At 37.2% G+C, this 24,917-nt stretch overlaps 1 long non-coding RNA gene across 1 annotated transcript in view; it reads right to left on the bottom strand.

Annotated features, from left to right (window-relative positions):
• The window catches only part of LOC309676181, a 173,767-nt gene that overhangs the window by 58,141 nt on the left and 90,709 nt on the right, over positions 1-24,917 (bottom strand). The window contains exon 2 of the long non-coding RNA XR_014269571.1: positions 8,313-8,392. This is a non-coding gene — a long non-coding RNA (uncharacterized lncRNA). The remainder of the gene's footprint in view (positions 1-8,312; positions 8,393-24,917) is intronic.

Here is a 24,917-nt window from a genome sequence, read left to right as displayed (position 1 = left end):
GTCATCCTCCCCCTCTACTCTGGTGAGGCCACATCTGGAGTACTGCGTCCAGTTCTGGGCTCCCCAGTTCAAGACAGACAGGGATCTGCTGGAGAGGGCCCAGCAAAGGGCTACGAAGATGATTAGGGGATTAGAACATCTTTCATATGAGGAAAGGCTGAGGAACTTGGGTCTCTTTAGTCTAGAGAAAAGAAGACTGAGGGGGGATCTTATTAATGCTTTCAAATACTTAAAGGGAGGATGCCAGAGGGACGGGAGGAGTCTTTTTTCAGTGGTGCCCATTGATAGGATGGGGGGTAATGGGCACAAGCTTGAACATAGGAAGTTCCATCTTAACATGAGGAGGAACTTCTTCACTTTGAGGGTAGTGGAGCACTGGAACAGGCTGCCCAGAGAGGTTGTGGAGTCTCCCACTCTGGAGACGTTCAAAACCCGCCTGGACGCTGTCCTGTGCAACCTGTTGTAGGTGACCCTGCTCTGGCAGGGGGGTTGGACTAGATGATCTCCAGAGGTCCCTTCCAACCCTGACTATTCTGTGATTCTGTGATCAAGTCCATTTAAAGAAGGATGCATGTATAATGTAGTGTCTGTGTACAGTTCTTTTAGATGAAAAATCTGCAGAAGAAATAAATTTTAAGTAAAGGTTAATCCAAGGACTTGAGAAAGAAAGAAAAAAGACCAAGAAATAAAGAAAGTTCAATTTGAATCGTGTCATAAAGTTTACTATAGAGAACACATCCATTAAAGATATCCTGTTTCCAAATATATTTAATTATTTAGTATATAGTTAGCTTTTAAGTCTTGACTGCACCTCAATTTTTTCTAAATAATAATTCAGAATAATTATTTAGGGATACCGTTTCAAAACATGTTCAAAATACCCCTTAAGGACCTCTCCCTATCCATGGAGGGTTCTTCCTCTGAAAGTTAGTAATCTGAAAAAGAGCTCCATTTTGAATGCATACACATTGTGTCTCTTCCTTCACAAACTTATTAATTATCAACAGTCAGAAATACATGGAAGAGTGCTCCTATCAAATCATGCAAAATTATCACAGAAATCGTAAATCTGTCAGATCTCATTTGATTGGAATGAAGGCCACAAGTGGTAGGTTCCACCGTTTGAGAAAGTCTCTCGTTCATGCGCATTTGCAGTTGCTCATACAATTTGCCATTTAACACTGGTGAGCATTCCTAATAGTTGGGCCTACAGTACTGTTACACAGAAAACCAAAACAATTAAGAGTATGTAATGGGACCCATTCCTGAATGCCTACCGGACTTGGAAAATCAAGACCACTATCATATGCACACATAAAAATTCATTCTGAAAACCAAGCTTAGCTAAAAAAGAATTAATGCAAACATTTTAGGAAACAACAACACAAAAAAAGTAACAAAGTTGTCAGAAACACACATAAGAAGTCCAAGAAAACCCAAACACCACCCTCACTGCCTTGATGGACATTTAATAATTCTTATTATTTTTATAATTTTTAATATATATTACATATCCATATAGAGATAAATATTTGCTAAGTATGCTACCTGATTCTAACAAAACCAATTCAAAGAAAAAAAAAGTAGAAAAAATCCCACCCGCAAAAAAAAAAAAATTTCTATTAGCCTATAATGTTCAAATGAGCTTGCGTTGCATTTAGTCAGGGTGGAATAACACTGAGATTTCTAATGATTAATAGGATTGCCTTTCAGAAGTAGGAGAAAATCTCTTCTTCAAATTAGATATAAAATAACAGAGTGATTTCTTTTTCTTCAGTAAATATTATGTTTAATTATGTTTAATTAATATTACTAGAGATAGCCATGTTTTAATTTCCCTGACCCTTAATATATTCAGCAATACATACGCTTACTTCAATTGTTTAGAAAAAACCTAAAACACACATCAACCACTACAGCTTCTAGCCATAAAGTTCTCCTTTTGCTGAATTTTAGATTAGTAAAAGAAATGGTTCATAATTTCTTCTTATTAGCTAAGCTGCCATTAGGTCATGCATCAGTTTCCTTTAATCACAACAACACAGCATTCCCATGTTTTCACAAGGGTTTTAGATTCTGGCTCAGCTGCACAAAAGCACTTTACATACACTTAAAAACTATAAATGAGTCAATACAGACTGTCACTCTCATAAGCAATTATGCATGTCATCCTTCTGTTAACAGTTAGAGTCTACAGAGCTGAGCAGTGCTAACAAGACCCCATCTACACCAGAAAACACGTTTATCATTATCTCACTACTGCTGACACAATTTCACCTCTGCTGACTTTGATATCAATGAGTAGATTTTCCATTTCCAAGTATAATGCAGGAATATATGAAGTGCTATTATGCAGTTACATTCTGAATTCACACTTTCCAGAACAGATTTCACTGAAAGCTGTGCATACAAAATGCAACCATTCAGAATCAGACACTAATTTTAGAGTTTTTACACCTGTAGCAAGTAAACATGAAAAGGAAACAACATCTGTGCATGAAGTTTACAGGTCACAATCGAGTTGAAAAAACACACCACCCGAGGAACTTACAAACATTTATACACCATTGAGAGGTTGTTCTGAAACTGCACACCAAATCTCTGAGGAGCACAGAGAAGCTCTTGTGCTCAGATATTAAATGTTCATGGCAATTGCTTAGTGAAGGTTGACTGGATGTTACCATCTCCATCTGGTTAGGGAAAAGACCATACAGACAGAATGTTTTAAACATACAGGGCCATACCTGTTGCTACTAATACATAACTGAATATTTTTCAAGAGGGTTTTTTCATTTGTGTTTCATTTCTTTGCCTTTAAACTCTCCACTTCAAGAGAAATATTTACCCAGATAAACATTTCTCAAGGAAAGAAACTAAACATTTATGGAATTAAGGCAAATTTTGTAAGTCATAAAGAATGATAATTTCTTCATGGAGTGGAAGAGGGAAAGATGCTACAGGTAAGATATAAAATACAAAGACTATCACCTTTCCTTTTCTCCCATTTCCTGACTGAGGATATAGTGAATGGTGTTCAATTGAAACCACACAACAGAGAATGACTTTGCAGTACTTCTCAATGCTTTTAGCACTTCCATAACCGCAATCTCTGCATAGTGAAGCCCTTGGAGAGAAGGACAGCTATTTATAGAGAAAAATTGATCCAAAACCAGTAGATCAGCATCTTGCACTGAGTTTTGGGGCATATAAGAAACAAACTCTTTCATTCAAGCAAAATTATGATCCTTGTCATCACAAACTGCTCTCTGTCTGCTGGATCACTCACACATTATCAGACTGCTTCTAGACATCCAACACTTATCAAGGCCTGATTCTTCCCCATTCTGAACTGTAACACCAGTATGAAGAATGTGTAAGAGAATCTTACTTTACCAAATTTTTTTACACCTCTTTCACAGTCTTCTGCACTGGTATGAATAACTGTATAAGGTGCAAAGCAACAGAGAATTACATCCACACCACACTGTTGTCATAAGGCAAAGGTGACTTTCCAACTTTGACTTTAGCAGCCAGCTGTCAACAAATCTGTCAAAGACATGTCCTGCTTATTGCACTTTGAATAAGAACTTTCTTACCCTACACTGTGCAAAGTGAACTTTTACACTTCGCCTTTCCACAGGCTCAAGAGATGTTGTTTCCTTATTGAATCTTTCACTGATACTGTTTCAATCCCCATGACCCTGGAAGGCAAATGCATTCATCGGGGAACAACTGAATAGGCTAAGCATGTTCACAGTACTGTTGATCATCCTGCAAACTGGGTGCGTCCTTCAAATGAAAACATGGCATAATCCAACTAGTGTCAGAAGCCAGCGTCACATTCTGCCTACAACAATGTAGTTAGAAAGATAACAGAAACCTGAGTTCAAGTAATTAAACCACATAAAGATGAAAGGCTCTCATACAGGTTTGAAAGCAGTGATCTTTGTTTTTTTGAATTAATTCTAAGACATTTTTCAGCTAGCTATCCTTCAATCTCTCCCCGTGTGTTGCTGAAGTTTGCCACTAGGAAACACACCAAATTTCAGCCCCGAGATTAAAACACATTCTGAGACCACAGTTTCACATTGCAAATTCTTCACTGTTAAAGCTGTTGTAGAATTCCCAGCTTGGAAAGGAAAGCTGTGTGAATAAGGACAGAAAGCATGAGTGTCTTCCTTTCAACAAGCCACTCTTATACATTGCGAGCCTATTCAGTCCCATCTTGACTTTTCATGATCAGTCCCTACCATATCACTACAGAGTAGCCCTGAAATGTTGCACAATGCCTCTAGGTTCAATCAACTACCTTAAAGTGAATGTGCAGTCATTACCTTAGCTTTATATCCTCAACCAGGCCCCATTTCTGGAGAATTATATCACATTTCTCCTACAGCACAGTAGAAATACCATGTAATTGCACACAAGTAATAATGCAGAGATAATGGAGTTGGCTATCATTGATGAGATTAGCTGTAGTGCTAGTGACAAAAGTAATATCTAGAAAATATTGCTTTGTGTTGCAACACAAAATCCCTGCAGAAAACAAGCCATCTTCTGGCATATAAGTGAAAAATATTCACATCAAGTGCTTGGGTTTAGGTTTTTATGATGCTGGATGACAACGCATTCTGCTTTCATTACCATTCATTGGTGTATAATTGTTCACAGAAAGTCTGAGGATGAATGCAAGACATACTCATATCACCAGACTCAGTTTCCCCTCGCTTTCTGATACCATACTCTATGCCCTAAAAAAACAGCTCCAGCCGTTTATTATACAGACAGTACAATTTGTCACTTGTGACAATAAACAATCCTTATCCTCCAAAGACCCAATGTGCTGGGATAAGAGAACATTTGTTTTCAGGAGTTCTGAACTGCATCAATCTGAAAATCTCCTGAGAAAAGACACCTGCAACTCTTCTGAGATTTGTGATTCTCCTTGTTTAAGCAGTGGGTCAGGAACACAGCAAAATCAACCATCTTGTGCCTTTTGAGATTTCTCATTACAATGTTTGTAGGTATCAAGGACAATGGAAATTTATGCAAGAAGTTTTATCATGCATTTTCCAACTCAAAAAAAAAACCCAAACCACCACCCCACCACCCTCCCAAAAAAAAAAATCAACCCCCCAAAAAACACAAATGGCGTTCGGTAGAAACAGTCCTAAGCCGTACACCTCCCAGCCATGACAAATTAAAGCTGGATTCATTTGGATGAAGGAACCTATTATCAAAGGTATCATCGACAAATTTGCTTTATAGTTACATCCCACAGGGAAGCCAAGGGATCAGGAATTTAGGACTGTCCTTCTGCCTGTCCTTTTCATCATTTGATTTATAATCTAACCAATCCTGGCAAATACTTGTGACTACAGATTATATTAGGTGTTCTTAAAAATCATAGCAATAGAACTGATTCTTAATTAGGCTCGCTACAATTTGAGAACTTCACTATTGATACTCTTTCAGCCTTGAAGTCTGTCCACAAAGAACAAGATTTTCAGTACCAGGTTAAGCAACCTGCTGGGAAGAGAGCCAGAATACACAGGACCTTTTTTTTTTTTTTTTTTTTTCTTCTTTCTTTCAATCTTATTTTGCATGATTAATCAGATGTATGGTGCATGGCTTTCTACAGCCTGCAAAGCAGAGCCATTGCTGTCATAAAAAGCTATTTTTGCATAATCACATAACAAGATTTAACATGCCATTTGTCTTCATTATACAGCTGATGAGCAACTCCCAAGTTGCATGGTTTAGTTCTCCCGCAAGCTGATTGGCTATTATAAAAATAGACAACTTTTGGAGCATCCAAATAGGTTGATATAAATAAACAAGAATTGAAATATGAAGAGGATGATACATAACTATTTCACTACAGTATATACGCTTTCAGCGTATATATACCAGAAGCAGCAGACGTATTTTTTTCTTTTCTTTTTAAATTTTTCGAAAAGTTTTGCAAAATTGAACTTCCCTTCACCTACACATATAGCACTTCATCTGATCAATGTGCATTTCAAATATGAAGTGTGTGCAGACAGGCTTCAAATACTTCACAGAAAGATGCAAAAAATAAAATTGCAAAATTCACCATAAATATCTACAGAAATAGAAGAGGCAGCTTTAATATTCTGGAACTACTGACCCCAAGTCCTCTTTAAAGCTTGTTCCAGGGGTGCAGAGGGAAGAATGAAAGTAAGTATTTCTGATAAACAGAACCTTCCATATAGATGATGAGGCAATCTATTCAGTTTAATGTTACTAACACCTACTGTAGGTACCACCAACATAAAGCTGAGTATTGAATGTTCTTAAAAGGCCTATTTCTCTGCAGACACACAAATGCGTGAAGATTTCATCTGTGTGAATCAAACCCAATAGATATACAAACCCAAAGTTAAGGAATTCCTTGCTCGATTGCTTCATTTCATCTTTTGCCATGTAAGATTTGCATCACTCCTTATAAATAATGCGCAAGTGGTTCCTGGGATACCTGGCAGCATCCGTATCATTCAGGCATATTTGTACCGACCTTCTTCAGAAACGGTGGTATTTGAAAACCTTTTCTTTCTACTTCCATTTCCATACATACTTGTTCATCTCTTTTTATCCTCCCTGATTTGTTTTGTGATTTGCCAGTATCCTCTAAAGAAAACCCTTGCAATGTTCAGTGTAGCAAGTCAGCAGAGGCAGACTTAATCATTGCTGTAAATGAAACTTTTTGCAAACTAACACATCCAAAATTATTTCATTTGTTCATACACCTAAAATATACAACAGGATAATTTACACTTAAACCAAAAATCTGAATAGGACTTCCAAGACTATAATTAAAAAAAAAAAACAAAACAAACCAAACACATCCAAAGTATCACTAAGAAGCAATTATCTCTACCAGCTCTAGAAAAAACTCCTTCATCTGAATGTTAAGTATTTACTACTGATGGCTGCCTGTTCAGGGTTTCCTAGAATCCATCACCAAAAAGAAAACTGCAGAGCTGAAAGAAACATCACTTTTTTCAAAAAAGCTTTTCTCTTGTTTTCAGCGTAATAGATGAATGAGTATATTTTTCACTTGCCACTATAAGGTGCTCCTGGTCAAACTTTTTCTGCATAGCGCTTGCAAACATTCATTTCATCTCCCCAGAGACTTGTTACCACCCTTCCAAGCTTTCCTTCCTGAGCTTTTTTCTTCTACAAACCTTGCCTGAGGAGCTAGGCAAACTTAGATACACTTTCTCTCAGTGGCTTTCAGCCTGCAAGTATGTGCTCCAGATAAAGGTTATTTTTAACCTCAATTAGTTTGCTGTATTAGCACAAACAAGGAGATGACATAAGGTTGAATAAGCAGCCAAGTGCAGGGAAAATTCAAAACCCAGCATTGCTCAAAATAAATAAATAAAAGAGATATATGCGCTTCATCCATTTGTCTTGGTATTCTCCTGCGTTACCTTTCTTTCTTCCCAGGCTAATTTTCTGATCCCGTCCCTGGATCAGGCTTTATGTTCTCAGAATGTCATGTTTGTGAGCACAGTTTTACCCAGCAATACCCACAAAGTGAGAAATCATGTGGCATCCACAGGCAGAACTCTCATTTTCACAAAGGGGTCTGGGAGGTGACTCATGTGCAGAAGGTAGTGGCCAATGTAAGACATGAGGACATCAGCATACCTGTCAGAGCCACTCCAGCTGGCCAATTGGTGATCATTCTTAATACCTTTTTTTATTCAGGAAAAGACTATCAAGACCAAGTTTCTCTCTCTCCAACAGTTGAGCTATGTTACGAAGAGAGAAAAGACAATAACAACATACTTCATAAATTGAACTGGAATTCATATATTAACAGATATATACACTTATCAGACTTTCTCCAAACAAAACATGTGGAGTACTAGTATTTCTTACCAAAAAAATTTAATTTTCTTGATGAATGAACATGGATATGTTCATGACAGAACATTGGATATGGCTAACAAAAAGACCATTGCTAGGCTGCAAAAGTGCAGGTGAACACACAGCATGGTTTCTGTGCACTTTAAACATCAAAACATGTTTTCTTCCTTCACTTGTATCTATACCTCTTAACCAAACAATGTGTTTATCTGTATTGCCAAGCCATTCCATATCTAAGGCCAATGATGAAAATTAAATTTGCTTGCCAGAACACATGTATATTCAGTTGCTTATTTTTTCTTTGCTCTCTCCCTTAATAGAAGTAGAGTCCATGGAATTTGTCAAACAGATCATTTGAATAAAATACCATACACAATGTATATGATATTGTGAAATATTTTTTCCTTATTTACCTTTCTTCCTACAGCAGTATTCATTCTGCCACTGCTCTTCCTAATGGTGGCAGATGTCTGGGGCCTTGCAGGTCAGCTTCCTAATGGAAGAGAAAACAGCAATGTCAAGTCTGGGTATAATTTAAGTGTAACTTGCTCTATTTATGCAGGACCTCTGTTCAAGGCTTGCAACAGAAATTATCAAATTGCCTTTAGGCAATCTCTTCCTTCAATAATAAGGCCAACAGCAGTGGGCAGAGCTCAAAGAGCAGCTCTGCCTCAAGAATTGAATTTAATCAGAAACCTGGGTGGAGAGCAAATTCTCCTGCTGCTCTCAAACGCCTCTCCAAAAGATCTGTCACTATATTGAGACTTGCATAACCAAAGCTAACAGCAACACAGCATGTTTTCTCAAGACTGAACATATGCTCACAAGCTAAGGAAAGAAACTACTTGAAAGACTACATGTAATAATACCATCTGTTGACACCTACCATAGCCCTGTTATTTACCATTTACAGAGACTGCACCTACAGGTCAAGTTTGAGGTTTTGTTGTGCTAGACTTCCTGCAACTATAACAAACATGACAGTCTGCCTCTCTAAACATTTATATATAACACAGAAGCACCTGCAGTTACTTACCAATGACTAGCAAAATAAGGGTACTTTTACAAGTTTTGCACAGAGCAGCCCTTCAGATGTATTTTTCACTGTGGGATTTTACATTTCTAAACTGCTAATATACAACATCCAGGTTAAAATTCCAGATTTGTGTGAAATTATAATTTCTCTCATTTATTATGAGCTTGTCAAATGAGGGGGGTTATATTTATAGCCAAGATTACCAGCCAGTAGCTGAGCTGAAACCTTGGCAGACATCCATGGAAGATGACAGTAATCCACTGAGCTATGTCAACAAGGACAGAGCACAGGGAAAAGAAGCGACCACAGAGGCAGAAATACAGTTGAGGAACAATTCCGATGACACTAGAAAAATCAAAGAGGCAGAATTAAAAATGACTAGCAAAGCAGTATAGAAGGAGCAGCAGTCGCAAAAGAACTGTGGAGTTGAAGATGGCAATATACACACCTGCCCAGGCAGGTGACTGAATGCACTGCTTGCTAAAATAGGCGCCACTGGTGACACGGTAGGGGCTGGAATATTGGGAGTAACTACTAGTCAAGGGACAATACATGGTTTAACTTCTAGGTTGCCCTGTGTGATGTCAGGAGTTGTACTCTTTGATCCTCAGTCTGACTCAGGATATTCCATGTTTCTATAAAAATGGTCATTTTTTCCTCTCCTACCTCACCAATGTAGCACTTGCTGTCCTCATCTGACCCTCCAGCTGCTTCCTCCACATCCCTTCCCAGTTCAATGCCTTTCCTTTCTATGCCAAGACCGCACCTTCATGCTGAGACAGCAAAATTCAGTTTTGAAAAGCCTAAACCAGCTCCAAGAGGACACTTGGAAGGTGATAAGAGAAAACAGAAGACAGAATGACATTTGTACACCAGTAAGATTAGAAAAGGAGACGTCAAACATCTCTAGGAGACATAGTGATGTATTAATGCAAATGTACAAGGCAATGACAAAATTTTTGGCATACCTTATATAATTATGATAACTTTTTCAATAAAGATGGTGTTTCCAACTCATATTAGGTAAAAAGTAGAGACAGACTATAGAGAGACAATCAAAGGAGGAAAGACTAAAAAGCTTTTCATTCAGCAAGACTGTGGCTGACAGGTAAAGAACCTTCTGTGTCCATACCCTAAACATGGAGAAAGGATTTCTTCAAACTACATGCCAATAACAGAATTTGTATACAAATGTACATGAACAAGCTATCAATACAGCAGGAAAATCTAAGCTTTCAAACCACTGTAACAGTGAGGTATTGGAAAAGCATTTGAATTAATACAGTGAAGGAAAAAAGAAAACCAAAGAAGCACCCCCAAATTAACAATGTTTAGAGTAGAGCAAAACAAGCTTATGATAGAGATTAGTGCTTGAGATAACAGTGGAGCAGAGAAGAACCTCACATCATTTTCCTTCTCTCCTCCATGCTCCCAGCACATTCTCCATGAGCATTACCCACCATGCTAGCTGAATCAGAATTGTCCGTCACACAATGAATCCCTCAATGCTCCCAAATATGGATCAGTGCTTCAAGCCATAGTAACTTCATCAAATTAACAACTTTTGAAGATATGTGTTACAATTATAAGGAAAAAAAGACCATATAAAACTGATTTAACCTTTCTGTATTTTTTTTTTTGGTTCATTCTCTGGAACAAGAATTCCAATTTGAAGTGAATTATGCAAAAAGATTTACTTAAAACTAGTTTGTACCAGGACCTGTCACACCAGATACCTCCCATGTAAGTCAACACTACACTGTGAAAAATTGCTTTTTCTCTGCAAAATGAAAGCCTTACACTAACAAGAGAGTTTCCTATCATGAAACATTTAAGCAAAGACTGATTTGAGCCTATGCGAAAAAAAAAAGTTAAAATAAACAAAGCTACTGGACTTTGCTAATCTGATTATATCAAACAACATGTTATAATATGTTCTTTTCAAAGCTTTAAAAAGCATAAAAATAATTCTTCATGAACATATGTCAGTGCAAAAGTTATGCCAGTTGTAGTCAAACAATTATTGATCAAGCCCAGAAGGGAAAATCCAAGACATTTCTGTTCTTCGGTATCTTCATTAATTGGATATCAAATTTTAAATGCAATTATTATGTTTAGTACACCAAAATAATCCGTGGAGTAAATGTGGTGTATGAAATGTGATCAATGAATACACTTATGTTTTAACTGCTACGTTTTCCAGCATAATACAACCCTATTTCATTAGGTGTTAAACAATGTTTAACAGTTTGTATTATTATGGAAATAGTAGAGAAATAGGATTAAGCTAAAAGGAATAAGAGGATGCTAACCTATACATCTTTAAAGACGTTCCTTTGAAAATACTGTTGTTAAAAAAAAAGTTACATGTGAAAACATTACAAAGAATAGGGACATGGGGAAAGTTATCTTCCCAGTCATTCCACTGATAATTAGAACCATCTGCACTAAAACCAGTAATGCCAGACATCTAGCTAAAGAACTAGAAACTGATTTTCTAATTTCATAAGATTTGGCATTAACTTGAATGTTACATGAGCCTCCATGAATTATCAGTCATCTGATATTTCAGCGGAAATATGCACACAAGTAACAAGGATGGAGGACAAACAAAGAGATAGTCTAGAATCATACACAGAATTCCTTGTGAATAAGTGACCCTAAGTTTTGTAGTTTTTTCTAGACACACCTGTATTAAATTCCCTTTGTGGACAAAAATCAGCTGTCAACAGATACCACATTAAATTAAAAAATAATTATTAGATTTAAACTGCATTGTTTTCTCCTTTCTTACTTTGCTATAGAACACAGTGGCTCTAGCCACTATTGCTAATATGATTAACTGACATCCCCAGTACCTGCACGGCTCCTTTAGATTCAAAGCACTCAGATATACAAATAAAACATGATTCAATGTCTACTTATAGGATATTAAATAAAAAATAAGATAAAATAAATAAAAAAAAAAAACTGAAAAAACCCACCTCAATTTACATTCAGGATTGGACTCAGAACTATTAAAAAACTACACCCCTGGTGCTAAAATTAGGAACACAATTTAATAAAATAATAGCAATATGCGTACACATTTCACTTAGTTGTGTTGACTCAGTTTCTGTTTGAGACTCTTCCAAAGAAAACAACCATATGATGGAAAAAAGGGACAGATGGAGAACAAGACTGTTTCAGTGCACTCACAGATGGAGGAGATTGTAAACGATATATTCAAGATATTTTGCACCACTTTATATTTTGAGTAAACAATGAAATAAGATACCAAAAGGCTATCACTGTTGTTGATAGAAGTGACAGTTCCTATTTGCAAAACTATACTAGCACCCTATATTTGAATGCTATACTTGAAACACTTCACCTTGAAACAGTTCTAGTTTCTGAAATGCTCTCTTTCCTCAGTTCCAGGGAGATCAGTTTCAGTAACTACTGGGTACAGTAGCTTAATCTAAACCAATGTCAGATGAATTAGCAATAGATTCCCAGCAATTCTCTGATCTGATTGTTCTCAAATGGACGCATGTCAACAGTACTGGTCAAATAATCAGACATTCTCAAGAAGTTACATAAACAAAGATTTACTACAAAGAGATCACGTGGTACCACGAGATGAATTAGTTTAGCTCATCTACAATACAAAACTAAACTCTTGCGTTGCACCAGTTGTAGATTTTAATGTAATATTTTTCTGTGTCATATTACTAACCGTGCCTGAGGTATTTACTGGGAACAGGTATGCAGAAGTTTTCTCTCACAAATGATCATAGAGAAAAAAATTAACAAAAGCAAATGCAGCTCAAATGAGGTTAATAATAATGGTTCTTTCCAGACAAAATTCATAACATTAACTTCTTTCTCCATAAAAGAGTGTATAGTAGTTATATAAATATGAACAGTTAATACTGTCTACAATGAAGCATTAATTTCAAGGGCTTGTTATTAACATTCTAAGCACCCAAGAAGTCTTCAGATTATACAGTACCTTTGTTTTAAGGAAAATAACCACACAACTACTTGCTTTGCTAACTAAAAATGCAAAATGCTGGATCCTCAAACTAAGATTAATTAAGCAAACAGTTGTAATCTATACAGATTTAATATAACAGATTCCATCTAAAATTAAAGAAATACTACAGGTTCATGATGAAGTGTGCAATAAATATATGGTACAAATCAATATCGAAAATTCCGTGATCATCTTCTTTTCCTCTAAGAGAGCATAGCGTTACCACTTGCTCACACCTTTATTACAGCAATCAGTTCATGTAACTAGCTGTTCAGTTATGTGCCACAGAAGTGAGGAGGTAACTGGTCCAATTTTGGAATTTTATTGGGCAATGTTGCAAAACACACTTTTGGCCTTTTTCGGCATTTAGGAAAGCTTTTTCCTGAGAAATTACAACATAGACCTAGGAGAACAACTGGCAAAGGAAAGACCTTTGCTTATATTTGTTTTAGTTAGGCTCTTATCAGTTTGTTGCAGTTTCCTCAAATCTCCAGGTGCCTAATTTACAGTATAGTATTTTTAAATGAATGTTTAATTTATAACTTCCTTGTCTAAACTTGTTTGCTTTTTTTTTTTTTTTTTGAAAGAGTTGTCTAGTTTACCCATAGCATAGGTATCAGTTTAAGACTTTACTAGGCAGAGGGCAAGCAGGTGTTTTTACCCCAGTAGCAATATTGCCTATCTTGTATTGCACTTCCTGGAATTCTACCTAAGAGATGCGTATGCTTACGTGATGCCAGCTGCCTCTACACTACGCACCTATAGCTCTGCAATAATACCAGCTTTTGTGCTTTGCCCTCCCCCAGGAGGGCATCGTTATTTGCTGCCGTGTCTATTGGCCAGCTTTCATCCTTACCAAGCTGCATTATTTAGTACTTAGTCTAAGTGCTACCCTCCTGTCCTTGATTGCATTGTCTTTTACCCATCAGGGATAAATGTCAGATTTTAAATATTTACAGTTGTTTACACCAAGGGTCTAACTCCTACTAAAAGAGCAAGGAAAAGTGAATCCCACTGACTGTGCGCCACACTGTACTACATGGGGGATCCCATAAATATTTTGCCCAATAGGGCAAAACTCTGCTGACTCTAATGCAAGAAGAAATAAATTAGAGCATCTCAGGTGGCTTCTACTGGTTGTACTGTACATGCATGCTACATATGTTCTATATGAAAAGCAAAAAGGAGCCTAAAGACACTTTATTTTTCCTCACACAATTTCTCAAGACGTTATGCCCATCTCCTTCCTCAAAACCCAACACCTCTGGCATTTGAACATCCAGTAAGTATTAACTCCTACTCCTGTGAAATATGCCATGGTATCTTAATAACATTCTTCATTAAGACAGATTCTCTGGGGGAGAGCATCTCTGAAGGGTAACACTGCTTATGCCACATTGTGACTTCAGTTTGATATCAGATCTGATGAAACCATAGCCCCAATTTTCGCTCTACCTACTTGACCAAGTAGTGAGGACTAATAGTAGCAGATCCACAGAGTAAACCCAAAGACGCTAAGGTCCCAAGATGCACAAAATATATACTTCACAGGATTTTATTTTGTAGTTTAGTCCTGTGGACCATCATCCAAAATGATGAAAGTTGCAAGCTCCACTTCATGATGTGGAGAAAAGAATGGTAGATGAGAATGATTAGGAGATTCATTTCAAAAGCATAACCAGTCCAAATGCAAACACTATTTTAGGCACACCCTTTGACTTATTACTCAGAAAAACCTAGGCCTGGCATTCTCTGCACTCTTAACATTTACCTCCTGAAGAACTTGCATAATTAATATTTCAGATTGCATTCTTCTTCTTCTCAACACTATTTGTTTGGCTACCCATAGATCCTCAAGATCTGCTATGATAAAGTGTAATATTTATTTCAATGATTTCACACATTTTTTTAAAATCACATTTATATTTTAATCCCTAAACCAAAGCAAATGTTGTGTCAAAAGACACTCTGCATCTTTTAGCGTCATTAGCTAGTGGTAGCTAATTTTTGGTTCATATGTTGAGGTGCAGAGTAAAGTTCTCCAAAATTGATACAGTAGTCAATGACACGAAGTAACAATCTGATATAATGTAATTTTAATTGATTCAAAACACAGAATCACCTCCACTCAAAATTAGAAATAAAATAAACATTAAACAAACAACTGCAGTGACACTACCTCTCTGATAAATAACTCAGTATTATAACAGTTGTGTTAAATAAAGTTAATAACCACCACTGACATTAGTACAGTAGATCCATTATTTGAGAAAGATCAATCGTGCAAACTGCAAAAAGTACCAACGTGGGGGGGAGGCACATAGAACAGGGAAAGAATTTTTACTTCTTATTACTTCCTGAGCAACCCATAAAACAGAGAACGTAGTATGAACAGCTCGGTAAGTATGTCACTGTTTTGTTCTTTCGTTCTTCACATAAATTCAACTCATTTCTAAGCCTTTCAAAGTTAATTTTTTCCACAGTTGTCTCCTCCGAGAGCCACTCTCTCTACAATAATCTATTTTCATCATCTAATGCAACAGGTTTTTCCTGCAATTGCAAATTATGTCAGTATAATGTAATTCATTTTTATTATTTCTTACTCAAAAGATACAATCCCAGGAGACAGTCAGATACTCACTGCTTTAATCACCAATATAAACAGTAGATTTCCATTCATCTTTTATACAAATGTAAAATATGTCTAAAAAGTCTTTAAAGATCAACTGTTATTTTTAAATGCGATGTTATTTCTTGACTTATATTATGAAAGCAGTAACTAATTTTCTGTGACACTAAATGGAGTTATGTCATGTACAACTTGGGCCCAATGGATCATTAAATTAGCCAGGGAAAATTCACAAATATTAATGAACTAAGGGAAAAATTGAAGTTTTGATCAACTATTCTGATGAATCCTACACAGTTATTCTAAACAGACCATTTTTCTGATAAGCAACATTGATGCCTATATGCATTTTATAGCTTTCAAATATTCCGTAATCACATTTTCTGCAATAGAATTTGTTTAATCCTAGACATCATAAATTACAATTAGTCAGCAGCTAATATTTTGGCAAGTGAGGAATGATATGTCATTTAGTGAAACATCACATCAGAGAAGGAACCAGTTCTGAAAATAAAACAGATTAATTTAATAAACATAATATTAAAATTTATTAGCAATTAGCAAATAAAAGAAATAGACAATTCATGCTTAGAGGTACTCTGGATCCTCCAGGTAAAGTCCTGGGGCTTAAATACAGGTAATAAAGACTAGAAGCAAAAACATACCAATTGACATTTTACCTTACACGCTTGTTAGTCTTACTGTGGAATAATCAAATGACTAATCTCTGAGTAGTCATGATTCTATGTGCCAAGTAAAGAGCTTACTCCCTTCTTCAGTTTATTCATCCTGTATAAACCAGCAGCTGTCTCCCAAGATTGAACTCAATGCAGAAGCATTTGGAAGTTAAAACAGAAGAGTAAGAGCGGTTAAATATCTTCAGAATTTACCCTTATTTTAATGGGTTCATAAAGTTGAAAAATATAACATAATCAGTCTGTCTGCAAGTTTCAGTAAGTTCCATTCAAGCCCCGTCTATCTGCTTGACCCACAGCTAGGAACAGGTGCAACATTCATTCAAGAGGAGGAAACATAAGGGGGGTGGGGGTGGGGGTGGTGTTTGTTTTAAAAAAGCAAGCAACTATTTAAAAAAACAAACCACAAAAAGGGAGCCCTATTACTGGCTATTTCCCTATAAACTCGTCCTAATTACTAAGTTAAGAGATTACTTTGTTGGCAACTGCCTGATATCTTATCTCTGTACGCCTCCCTCATTCAGGCAAAAAAATCACAGAGAACATGTGAAAAAAAAGTAACACTAGCAGTTACAGACATTCAAGAGGAAGAGAGAAAATTTAGGCAAATATAACCAAAATTCAATTGGATAAAACCCTGACAGTTTCAGATAAAGATAGATTTCCCCTTTGTCACTGAGTAGTCTGTGTAACTCGGGTTTATGGTGGTGAAAAGTTCAATACTGTAGACTTCCCTGCATGGTTAACAGACTTTGCTTAAGCAATAAAAATATGGCTATGTAACGCAGCTACTCCTATTGAATCCATTTCCGTTTCAGACTTCTGTCATTTTTTGAACATGTTCTTATTACAATTCTAAGAACTTACTGTTTGGAGTCCAAACATGCAAACACTAACACTGGTTCCCTTAAACAATTAGGTATGTTGTATATCTCACGTTGGTACATGTCAAATGTATCAACTACCTCATCTAATGTACCTTGACAAATTAAAAACTGGTCTTGCATCTTTCCAGGTCACATATCCATTTATTTGAGAAGCATAATGCTTACTACTTTGAATAATCTATCAGTAACATGAGGGAAGATGCACGATGTTTTGCAAGACTAAATAGGAGTTCAGAAATCAGTAGCTCCTAAGATTTTTCCCATCTCTTTTGTTGACTCATTGTAAGTGAACTTCAAGACTTTAATGTAAAGCTTTCAAATAAAATCAATTATTTTGTGTTCTTCCCTCTCTGAGTTCCCAATGCAAAAATCAAAACAAAACGACCATCTTCTAAACATTAGCTTGTAGGTCACACATTGTTGGTATAAAAACTATTTAGTACGGTATCAATCCCTACTAGTGTGTGGTGATTAACTGCAGATCAAATATGTTAACTATGCATCAGGAGTCAGCTACAACATTGATCTTATAATGCCACTCTCTTGATAGAACAACTTGTCCTGTTACACTAAGAATTCCAATACTGCAATTAATGAACCTAGGTATAATGTTTAAAATAAATAAATAAGCCCCTGTAATATAATAGAGGGGGAATCATTTATGTGTTGAGGTACAACAGAGCAATCTGCTCATATGCTTTTGTGTAACTCCTCCATGCAATTGCTCCTTCCTCAGAAGTACAATGTAAAACCCCCAAATTAAATACAATTAATTCAGTGGATTCACTTCATACAAATGACACGTTAATACTCCCAGAGGACTACAATACCCTCTCTTACTTGTGTTCACATAGTTTTATAAATCCTTTGAACTAAATCACTCTGTCCTCCTCTCCTGTGCTATGCTCATTTATTCTTGGCACTAGAATATCTACATCTTCTGTTTGAATCCTGGGACTCATCTCTTAGTTGCATTGTGGCTATAAACCAGTGACTATCGGGCACATGTAGGGAAGAACAATGCGTTGGTCAGTCCAGGGCCAGACCACTGTATAGGTTTAAGTGGCACAGCTGCTCCTTGCATAACTATCCCGCAAGGAGATGAGAACCCCAAGGGATCCTACCTCATACAGTGCACAGTCTCCTCACCAGCACGGGTGATACAAAGAGAGTGATATTATAAAACCACTCCCATATGCTTCTGATTCAGGATGTAAAACACTCAAGAGCATGCCTGAAAACAGATGGACCTCTGCATGGATCATCTAAACCCACAGCCCCCTGGAGACACTCCAAGGATCGCACTATACCATAAGACACTGTGTCTCCTTGAAAACATATGGGGCAAAAGTACTAAAGATCTGCCAAAGTACCCTTCGTGGCAGATCAGGCTAAATTTAAATAACATTCTATGATACAAATAGGGAAGCAGTCACTTGGAATACACGATAAGCTCTCAGTTGAGAGTTCCTTCACTAGGATTTCAGATCTGTGGTTATAATAGTTAAATTTCATGAAGCCCCTAGATTATTGTTCAAAGTAAACTGAATCTTAGGCAGTATTTAGAAAGAAACAAAGACCAAAACACCATTACGCAGTTCATGGTGGACTCTTATCTTAAATGCCATCAACTTTTGGTCTCCCTGTCCTCAAAAAGGATAAAATAGAAAATACAAAGAGGGCTCACAAAGATGAGCAAAGTTATTAGTTTTGTATTAGAATCAACAAGGACTCCTCAGTCTTTAAGACTGAGGAATCATTTTGATAGAAGTCTATAAAATCAAGGGTGGCACAGAAAATAAAGCATACCAAATGACACAGGCAGATGGCAGGTTCCAAACAAACAAAAGATGTGGTCCTTCACAATATTCAGGAATTACACTAAGGAAGAAAAAAAAAATGCTTTCTTCATTTATAAGAATTACATTTTGTTCAACATGTTGAGGAAATCTCAGAGAAAACCAAATCAAGTAAGGCATGAGTGAGTTCAACAGGGAATCATAAATCAGTAAAATGAGGATTCCTTTAAAAATAGGTCAGGTTACATTGCAAGATTAATCTTCCTCTAAGTACAGGTTGCTTTATCTACGTTCTGTTTTCTTACATTGCAAACGTCTTCAAGTATCACGATTCTTTTTTTTTTTTTAATGCAGAATAAGTATCATATTTCTGTCTAAGCAATTCAAACAGCACACAATTCTGTTCAGCATTGCAAGGTTTTCCCATATTTTCTTCAAACAATAGAAATGGAGATATATATGCACACTACGTAGGGAGTTACTGATGAAGCAGAATAAATGGGTCACACAGTGTTTTTAAAAGTCTATTACTGTGAAAATACATGCCCACTAATGGGATGTAAAACTAGGTTCTCAGTAAGTAGGTCATGCAGCATTTTTATAGTCTATTAGAATACACACATGCATACTAATGGAATACAAAACTGGATCTGTAAAAATAAGAAGATTAGAGAGACAAAAAAAACCACTATGACATGGACGGGGTCTGAGGAGGTTGCTCTATTAGACAGCTGTATATATTTGTCAGGGATAATCTGTTTCCTGAAATATTTCTTCTTCTTCTTACAAAGTTGTTTGGAACAGCCTCTAGGGGGATGCTGCTTTTCTCTCAGCACAGAGCAATAGAAATATAGCTCACTTCTAAAACTGGATGTTACAAAGTGATTCTGCCTCTAGAGAACATTACTTTCAGCAGTCCAAGGTTTGAGAAAGGGAAGCTAGAAGATGATAGAAACAAAACTAAGCATAAAGTCATATTTAAGCTATCATTCATTCTCCTATAATTTTGTTGACAGACTAATTAAGCTTACTTATAAAATTTCTGAGGCGTGAAAATACAACCTCACTTTAAGAAGCCTATTGGTTCTGTTTTACCTCAAACCAAGACAATACATCTCAAAAGTGAAAATGTATCAATCCGACTAGTTGCAACTTTACATACCAGATGACGGCTCCACTGAGATCTAACTACGCAAGAACCTAAATTCATTCACAGCTTAAATGCAGATGCAGTATTTGAGCGCAAGCTTTGTATCTTGGCTTTGCACAAGTAATTTTTTTTTAAAGTATGCTGTCCTGAATGAATGAAAGGATTAGTACTTTACATTCTTCATCTTTCAACACAGGAGGCCTGCTGAGGCCCCCCCACCTTTCCTTAATTTGAGAAGCACAAATTCCTTTAAGAATGACAGTACATTACAACCTGTCAGTCATATGATGTTAATGCCTGCAAGATAACACATCTGTATTTTTTCAGACACTTGACAGCCTAACTGATGATTTGAGTTGTATGCATTTGTAAATACACTCTGCATAGATTCCATTATGTCTGCCTGACTGAACTGACAGACACCAACTAATAAAGAATTTTTAAAACTGTCAGTTAGAGGTGGATGCAAATGGATTTTTGGAGATGCCTCTTACAGAATCAAAAAAGCAACCAAATCAGAGAACAAGTTTTGGGGAAAAAGCAGCTAAATTTCCCATCATTATTGTTTTGGGGTTTGGGTTTTTTTGATCAAATACTGTTTCAGGTTATTCTCTCATCCTGACACTCTTGCATTACCATTAGCTATACAGCACAGCCATGCAACTGGATCCTAACATACGCATTGCACACAATATTTCAGTTACTCATCAAAGTGACATCAATGAGGCAGAGCATCTTGGGAACAGAAGGAATAGAAGATAATGATAGTTTTCAACCCCAGAAGCCGCTTCGGATTTCCAGGAAAAAAAAGAAAATTAACATTTTAGAAATGAAACTTAAGATCAGCTAAAAGCTAAGGGGTGATGATTCTAATCACAAGCATCTAAGGTTAAAACTCTCCCAATAGACCATAACAACCTTCATTCATTCAGCATCCTTTCATCTCTCTCCTTGGCTGATGAAAAATATAGCTAGGATACAGCACAAAGCAAGTGTGAGTCCCGAAAAAAACATAATAGAGGAATCCAATTAAAACCCTCACTGAAAGAATTCAGGTGAGAAAGGCTGAGAGGGTAGAAGCTAAGTTTTACTTCTTTCGGGTAGAGAAGTTTACCTTAGTTTTCCATTGAAATGAATAAATTAGCAGACTATCTGAAAAATTAAGCTGGCAGTTACACTTTCTTACTGTTAGCTTTTTCTGCTTACAATATTACATCTCATCTTGTTTAAGTTAAATAATTCTACATTTTCAAAATTTCCAAGAAGTTTCAAGAAAATAATTTAATCAATCAACAAAACCGTCTGCTTTTGATAACAGAAAAATATTTCATAAACATTTGTCCCAGACTAATTGCAATGGTTAGACATTATAAGGATCTTAAAGATTTACCACTATCTTTGCCAACTTTATTTCCAGATCAGAATTTAGAATTAAAAAAGTTACTCTGATGAGTCTGGTGAGACTTCGCACATTCCTTGCTATCCCTCAGTTCACAAACACTCATGGTATTTTGTGTCACAAGCTGGGATCCGAGGGACAAAATGCAGCTCTAAAGAAATAATTCCATCAGTAAATTACTGAATCGTAACCAACTCCCTCAAGAGGTTTAATTTGTACAGTAACACAAACCTTTTGGTGGGTACGGGATTCGTTTTGTTTCATGCCACCCCTTCTCCCTGAGGACAAGGGTGCTCACTCCCACTAGGTTAACCCAGCACAGAATGACTCACACCACAACAACAGGTCCTTTATCCCCTAAAACCTCTACTACATGGAAAATAGAAATAAGGAAATCATCTTTGTCTTACCAGAGTCCAAAAGATAAAGAGTGGACAGCTGCTTCTTCCCCTCTGCCACCATCTCCCTCAGCTGCTTACCATCTTCCTGCAGGTGGTTCCTGCCCAACACCATTTTCCCCCTCTCTCAGGGCATGTCCCATTTCTGCTGGATGCATCCCTGTTTTATGGGACACCCCAAGCCAGACTAAGTTTGGTGGTAGGCCTGCTGACACCTTCTCTGCATCAAGTCTCTGATAAGAGAGAAAAGTTTTCACATTTTAAGCAAAGAAGGCTCAGAGAGACTAGGGACAGGACTCAGAAGTTTTACTGACCACCAGCCCAGGAACTCACTCACAACCCTGAAGATCCAGCTGCACCCTACCGTTCCAGAACCTTCTCCTCTGCCAGGTGCTGCCCCACCCCGGGGAGGTTCCCCTCAGCCCTCCACCCACGCTCACCTGCCAGCCCTCAGCACGGCACCTCACCCCACTGCCCCTCACCTGGGCTCCCCTCACCCTGCTGCCCCTCGGCAGGGCTCCCCTCACCCCGCTGCCCCTCGGCAGGGCTCCCCTCCCCAGCCCCGTGGGCCCAGGTGTTTCCCATTTCTTCCTCATTTCAGCCCAGGTGTGGATAGTAATTAGACCATCTGCCCTCCCTGCGCATACTTATCACAGCTTCATGTCCACTGACATGAAGCTGATGGAAGAGAATCCAGATATATACCGTCTGGGGTGGGGAATTATATTTTTTTGTTTTCATACTCAGAATTTTAGCAAGCTTGATAACAGCCTTCACTCTGATGTAATTATGCTGTGTGAACATCGCAAACACAATCAATCACTTGTATTTCTTTAACCTAAAAGAACAGATCTTGTTTCCAATACAAACTATGTCTGCATGTTCCAATTGATACTTTCTCCCCTGTCACATGGAAAACATCATTTCTAGTTAGCAACGGGGGGGGGTGCGCCTTTTTTTTTAAGTCTGAAATGAGAGCAAGGAAAGATAACACAATGCAACTGTAAAAGCTCAGTTTATGAACACAAGCAGAAAACAATGAAACCAAACAACCCTCAGATAATTCAGAAATATTTATATGAAAAATATATGGATATTATCAAATAATAATGATCTTGTGGTGTAGCTTGCAAGATTATATTATTTATATTCTCTGATTAAAAAGCACAGCTTTTAAAAACAAAAGGTTTTTTGGCACCTAGGAACTTTAAAATGAGTTCTAAAAACCCTATGGACCATTCAGGCACCTATATGATAGTCACCATAAGTAAGTAATTGCCTGCCGTTTATTTTTTTTCCTCCAGTAAGTAACCCTTTAATAATCCAAGGCCCAGCAGTGTTGAGGGAGCAACAGGCTCTAGAACGAGGAAATCTATAGACTACATCCAAAATGCAAATTACATTGCCAGAACTTCCTGACCCACACCTAGGCTGTGGTATGTTTTGAGCTGTTCTCATCACCCACGGGGAAGATTTGCAACATGTCACTTGTTAAAAGCACAGCAAATGCATTCTGTTCTGTACCTGGATGTGCAGGAGATGTGCACTTACTTCTTGTCAGCTTACAACTCTTACAATTTTCCCTGCAGGTTTGATTTCAATAGAACTCCCAAAGTAAACCACTTCTCAAGGGTTCTTGACTTTCAGCCGCTGTAAAAAATAACTCCTAGTGTTGGCAGAAAGAGAACAGACTGTTTTCATCTAAAATGACCTTCTTATTTCTGATGCCTTCACCCTAAGCAGCTTGCCTGAGGAATCCAAGGATATAAATGTCCATTCAAATATCTCTTTTAAATATATACTTTGGGTTTGGTGTGACACAAAGGTTCTGACATGCCAAGAAACACCAATTTACATGTTACTTCTAGCTCTAAGGAATCCAGAAATAAGCAAGGAAAGAATAATACTCGATCAACATGCAAAAAATAAGAACTCAAAATTCACAGTAAGCTGTCTGCACGGGCTGCTTCTAAACAGCAGCTAAGGTAATATATGCACAGCATGTCAAATAATGTTAAAATTGCAGCTGTTGATCAGAAATAAAATTAAGGTTGTCTGAAACCACCAGCAAGCTTTTTGCACGGTATTCTACAGTAACATGTGGTTTCCCACTCACGCTGCAGAACTACCTTTCAGTGTGAATGGTGCTATGAAAGAACAGTAAGTACTCTAGAGCCTGGATATAAAAATTCTTTTTCACATGGGAAGATTGGAGCAAATTCATCTAAGAAATAATTTGTATTGAAATCCCACTAGGTGACCTTTATGGAGTCATCTTACCCACACCCTATGAGTTTTCCTGCAAAGCCTGGACAATTTAAAGGGGAAAATTATAAAAGGCTTCGGTTTTCTTTCTGAATTGTAGGGTTTCTTTCCAGCCTTACACATGCACTGCTTGAAGGTGACCCTGAGGCTCAGTGGCAACAGATGAACAGCACTTAATTCTCATGGGTGCGTTTTAGAAACATAGCAAAAATGTAGCTTGTGTCGAAAACCTCTGTCAGGCTCATTAAGCAATTACAGTGATTTCTCAGAGGAATATAATAATAGCACCCTTAAAAACAAGAACTAGTCATATAGATCCACTGCATTACTCCGTAATTTCCCGATTCATAGGCTACCTAAATGGAAAATAGTTCAAAAACTATTACATGTTAACTTCTGGTCAGGTTTTCTCAACATCAAGTACGGTTACCAAGCTCTCACCATAACTTATCCACTACCTCAAAAGTTGATTCATTAAAGACATTTTCAGTTTAGTTATGCTTTGCTTTTTTGGTCTGCCCTGAAAACAATCATCTTTTTGGGGCAAATGCCATTATTTAAGCACATATAATGCTAAAACCCTTGCCAAGAGTAAGATACAAAGTAAACACATAAAATTTGGGCCTGAGAGGAGAACAAAACAACATACTACACAAAATGCAAAGAGAAAAAAAGCAACCGTTTTCATCCCATGCATTTTTTTCCAAATTCCCATTCATGGGATAAAAACCAACCAAACTTC

Source organism: Vanellus vanellus (assembly GCF_965231255.1).
Source record: "Vanellus vanellus genome assembly, chromosome: 11".
Taxonomy (NCBI): Eukaryota; Metazoa; Chordata; class Aves; order Charadriiformes; family Charadriidae; genus Vanellus; species Vanellus vanellus.
Note: the sequence above shows the minus strand (reverse complement) of the source record. Positions and strands in the feature narration are given on the sequence as shown.